Source organism: Lynx rufus, unplaced genomic scaffold (genome assembly GCF_022079265.1).
Source record: "Lynx rufus isolate CCGP_SWC_20201006 ecotype Redwood Valley unplaced genomic scaffold, mLynRuf1.p SCAF_2, whole genome shotgun sequence".
NCBI classification, from domain to species: Eukaryota; Metazoa; Chordata; class Mammalia; order Carnivora; family Felidae; genus Lynx; species Lynx rufus.
Window position 1 is genome coordinate 20,691,669 of NW_025814834.1, and position 5,323 is coordinate 20,696,991.

The window sequence follows — 5,323 nt, forward strand, 5'->3', positions numbered from 1 at the left end:
AGGACTGGGCTGGCGCCTCCCTCACCGCCAGCCGGCTGCGCTGGTCCATGGCCACACTTCCAGAGACACTGCTCGCTGTGCTGTCGACTTCAACAGTCTCGCCTCTAAACACTCAAAGCTCAGAAGGCACGCTCTGAGCCTCAGGACCCCAAGGGCTCCACACGGAGAATCCCAACACCCCGCTCCCCACTCCACTCGTACTCTGTATCTCAGCGAGAAAACAGGTGGGGGCTGCAAGGCCAGCATCTTACTCGGGGGAGAGTGAGTCTTTGGTCTCCCCATTCTATTTTCCAAGCCGTCGAGCCTCTCCGGCTTTGCCTCCTTCCCTGAGGAGACTAGACCCACGGGTCCACTGTTAACTCTACTTTTCTGGGTCCCACCTGCCCTGCAGCACCTCAGCCCTGGAGAAGCCTCACCAGCCAACAGTGGCACTCCCGTTCAGCCCTGCTGAGCCCTGCTGGAGAAGGTCCCTCCGCGGTGTGGGCTGGCATCACCACAGAATCCCCAGGCTCCAAATCCTGCTAGCCTTGCCTCCCTCCCACGCTCCCCCGTGTCTACAACACCCTTTCGTGCTCCTCTCCGTACCCCCTGCTCCCCATCAGAGAAAAGCAAGACCGGCCTGTGAGAATGTCCTACCTTCGCGTCCAAACCCCTGTGGAGTTAGCCAGAAAGCCACCGCCCCATTCCCCTCCCTCCTGAACCCTTCTTCTTGCTTCCAAAGGACAGCCGCCTTCCTGTGCCCTGCACACCTGCGGCTCCCACCCTTCGCCATTAACCACCCCTCTCCTGCCGTGGAGGTGACGGTGGAGAAGGAGCAAAAGGGGCACATATGAACAGTGTCTTGTGGATAGAACCCAATGGGTCTTGTTCATGAATTGGATGTCAAGATGAGGGTGATGGGAAAGTCAAGGAGTGTCTTCTTGGCACTCCGGGCAGCTCCAATACAGTGTGCCCAAAATCGAATTCATCCTGTACGCTCAGGTACCTTGCCCATCTTATTTTATCTTACACCTTACACACTGCAAGTTCAAGAACAAGAACGCCATTTGAACTCATCACCTTCCCTCCTAAACCACCCTCTCCTCCTCCCCAAATCCTTCCTCCCTTTCCGGCTGCTGTCCCAGAGAATGGTACCGCCATCTACCCAGTTGCCTTAGCCTGACCCCCAGTGTCATTGCTGACTCCTCATTCACCTCCTACGTCCCCACGTCCCAGGAATTGGCTACCTCATCGAAAACTCTCAAATCTGGGGCGTCTGGGTGGCTCAGTCGGTTGAGCATCTGACTCTTGATTTCGGCTCAGGTTATGAGCCCAAGTTCATGAGATCAAGCCCCACGTCGAGCTCCACCCTGAACCTGCTTGAGACTCTCTCTCTCTCTCCCTCTGCCCCTCTCCCCTGCACTCTCTTCTCTGTCTCTCTCTCAAATAAAAAACTAAAAAAAAAAATCACACATCCAGTCCTGCCCATCCTCTGCTTAAACGCTTTCCTTTCAGTCCAAAGCCGAAATCCCTCAGCAAGACCCCCAAAATCCTTCCTGACGAGCTCTCCTCTGTCTTCCTCCCCAGCTGCTCCTGTATCTACACCCTCTCTCGACCACAGGGAGCCTCAAGCCTCCACGTAGCTCATGCTGTTCTCTCGGCCTGAACACCCCCCCAAAACACACACACCACATCTTCCTCTGAAACTCCTACCTCCTCCCTACAACTGTTCCTGTGGGATGTACATTCCTCCCAAGTGCACTCGGGGACACCTCTGTCCCTCCCATGGACGTCGCAGACTCCCGTGGCTGTTTCCATCCACTGCAGTGTCAACCCTTAGGGACAGGGGCCATAATCTGTCTCATCTTCACCTCCGAGAACCCTAACCCTGAGCCCAGGATGCAGCACTAACTACACGTAAGCCGCACTTCCTATACGACAGAAATGATTTTATATTCTCAAAGCAATTCTTTGAAAAAGAAATCATCCCAGTATTTAAAAGGGAAATAAATAAAGCTCAGAGGTTAGGAATGTGTCCAAAGTCCCATATGTCATAAGTAGTAGAGTCCAAATTCCGTTCAAAAACTGCCTCACCCCCGGGGGCGCTCTCACCCACCACATCCTATGGAGCCGGTCCAGTCTCTACAGCAGTGGCCGTCCGGATTCAGAGGGCTTAACAACAAGGCCAGCTTCCCAGGCACGAAGCCTGTGTGGTCACACAGGGCCTGGGCCTGGCTTAATCCTCTGCCATAACTGTCTTGAAATTCTGTTTTTTCAAATGTTTATTTTTGAGAGAGACAGAGAGAGAGGGAGAGAGAGAACATGCAGGGGAGGGGCAGAGAGAGAGGGAGACAGAGGATCCGAAAAGCGGGCTCTGTGTTGACAACAGAGAATCCGACGCAGGGCTCGAACTCACGAACCGCAAGATCATGACCCGAGCCCAAGGCAGACGCTTAACCAACTGAGCCACCCAGGCGCCCCTTGAAATTCTTAATAATTTATAAACCAGGGGCTCTGAATCTGCCCCAAATTGTACAAATTAGGTCACCGAGAAACTAGGTGACTCTATGAATTAGAATCGCCCAGGGGGCGTGTTTCAATGCAGATTCCCAGATCCCCTCCCAGGCTTCTAGCTCAGGCGGTCTTCGACAATGGGTCCCCTGTTTCTGCGAGGTTAACAAGCACCCAAGCTCCCAAATGGACTCCTGGGACCACCGCTTAAGCAAAATCACCCTCTGAGACCCAGCAGCAGTTTCCTGTGCTGCCCCCACGGTGGCAGTATAGCCCCAGTGTTTGTCAACAGCCCAGCAGTTTGAGGAGGTGAGCAACCAGCTTGCAATCCTCAAGATCCCTCCCCCCCCCAACTCCTCCCAGCCATCTTCCCACTTGGGAGCAATTATACTTTCCCTCAGCAAAGGTTTCTAGGGCATACTATCCATCCATCCATCAGGGGGTTCCTGTAGCTAGAGCCACAGTGGGGGTGCGGCTCACCCATAAAATCCTCTTCAGAGGGTTTAGAGCACAGGGAGGCTATGAGCAAGTGACGTGGAAATGAGCACTCTGCCAAAATACTACAGAAAGGGCAGCCTTGGGGTATGGCGGGGGCGGGGGCGGGGGAGGGGGTCAGGCGTGAGCGTTAACTCCAGCGATGGCCCCTTCATAATCCACCCCAATTTATATGGTTTTCACATCCATGGTCTCACATTGCTACCACCCAGTTATTTGAGGCTGAGATCATCCCCATGAGATGCAGAAAACTTGAGTCTCAGAGAAGGCGAGTAGCTCCAGGGCAATAAAACAGTAAGTGGTGGGACAGGATTCAAACCCAGGTGTCCTGACTCCAGCTTTCTTTTTGCCCAGCTCTGCATTAGAATCGCCTGGGGAAAAGAAGAAAAAGAAAAGAAAAAAAGAAAAGAAAAGAAAAAGGAAGGAAGGAAGAGAGAGAGAAAAAGAAAAATAAAGAGAAAGAAAGAGAGAAAGGAAAGAAAGAGAGAAAGGAAAAAGAGAGAAAGAAAGAAAGAGGAAGGAAGGAAGGAAGGAAAACCCTACCTGGGCTCCACTCCAGGCCAATTAAATCAGAATCTCTGACGGTGGGATGCTGACATGCATGTTTTTTTTTTTTATTTTTTTTTTTATTTTTGGGACAGAGAGAGACAGAGCATGAACGGGGGAGGGGCAGAGAGAGAGGGAGACACAGAATCGGAAACAGGCTCCAGGCTCCGAGCCATCAGCCCAGAGCCTGACGCGGGGCTCGAACTCACGGACCGCGAGATCGTGACCTGGCTGAAGTCGGATGCTTAACCGACTGCGCCACCCAGGCGCCCCAGACATGCATGTTTTTTTAAGCGCCCTGGTCAATTCGAATGCCAGCCGGGGTCGAGACCGCCTGCACCTGCAGGGAAAGCCAGCACCTGCTGCCCCATCCCAGGACAGCAGCTGCAGCCGAGGGGTGGGCGGCAAGAGCACCCACCCGTGAAGGAAAATCAGACCCCAAACCAGGATGGCTGGCCCACAGGGTACAGACCCAGCCCGCGCCAAGAGCGCCCTGGGCTCCCTCCAGGCAGCCCCGCCCTGCTTCCGCCCGGAGAGGGCAGCGTAACTCAGAGCTGAGCAGCCTCCGCACTCTGGAATTTGGAGCCCCAGCCTGGGCCGTGGAGGTTGGACACCTCTGTGTGTTTTTTCTTCATCTGTAGAGTGGGCCTAATAGTTTCTCGTTGATAGATTCATGAGGATTGACAGAATTAACTCAGTTTCGGAGCAGTAGAGCACATGGCCTAAGTGACCAAACGGCCTGCAGGCCTTGGCCTTGGCCTAATGCAGCCTGGAGCACTCTGGCCAGGATTTATCTGCTTTGGGGGACCTGGTTTCCTTCTAAGGGGAGAAGCAAGTCTCACCCCCTTAAAAGCCCCAAGTGCCTTTTTGCCTCTCCTGAGTCGATAGAAGGAAGGACAGGAGGGAGATGGTCGAACAAAACCACCTTCCCTCACCGCCTGTGGCAGGAAAGTGTCCGACTGCAGACACAAAAGAGGGACTACCAGGAAAGGTGGGGCTCTGTGCCCGGTGCTAGGGAGGGGAGAGAGGGGGGCACTCCCTTCCCTGTGGCCCACTGCCAAGTGCGGAGGCCCCTGCAACTCGCCAGGGGTCAGGGGCCCCCAGAACAGTGGGTAGAACTCTCATAGAATTTTGCTTCAGAAACAGGTGCTCATCGGTGCACGTGTAGTCTTGTGAACAATGCTGTTCTGGAAGCCGAAGAGTTACTTGGGCCCCTTGGAGAACAGCACCTGAATTCCCAGAGGCAGCACCTTGGTGAACACCCTGGCATACAATAACCCGCTCCCTTTCCTTGGGGACCTGGGGGTCAGCTCCCCCTGCCCAGAAGGGAGCTGTCCTTACTTCAGGGGCCAGAGGGCCTCAGATCCAGTGTCTCCCTGTTCTGTTGCCCTCTGCAACACCACCTGAACGTGAGACTGAACGTGGGAGAGAGAAAGACACTCGCTCGACCGCTCCTCCCTCACTGCCCACCCAGGGGCGGCTTGGGGGCCAGAGGCTGAGCTGTCAGTCCAGGGGAGACACCAGAGTCCTGTGGCCGCACTGGAAGGGTCCACCTGGACTGAAGACTTTAAGTTTCCATAGGCCACTTGAGGGAGGAGATTCCCCTGCCTCCTGACCCATCCTTCTCATTCCCAGCCCAGCCAAGGCTGTGACTGTCCCACTCACTCCCAGCCCCTACTCCCAGGAGTCGGGGACAGAGCTGGACAGACGAGGCCAGCCAGCGCCAGATCGCTTTCCCGGGGAAGCCCCCCAAAGACTCAGGCAAAAGACACACAACTTTATTTTTCCTTCC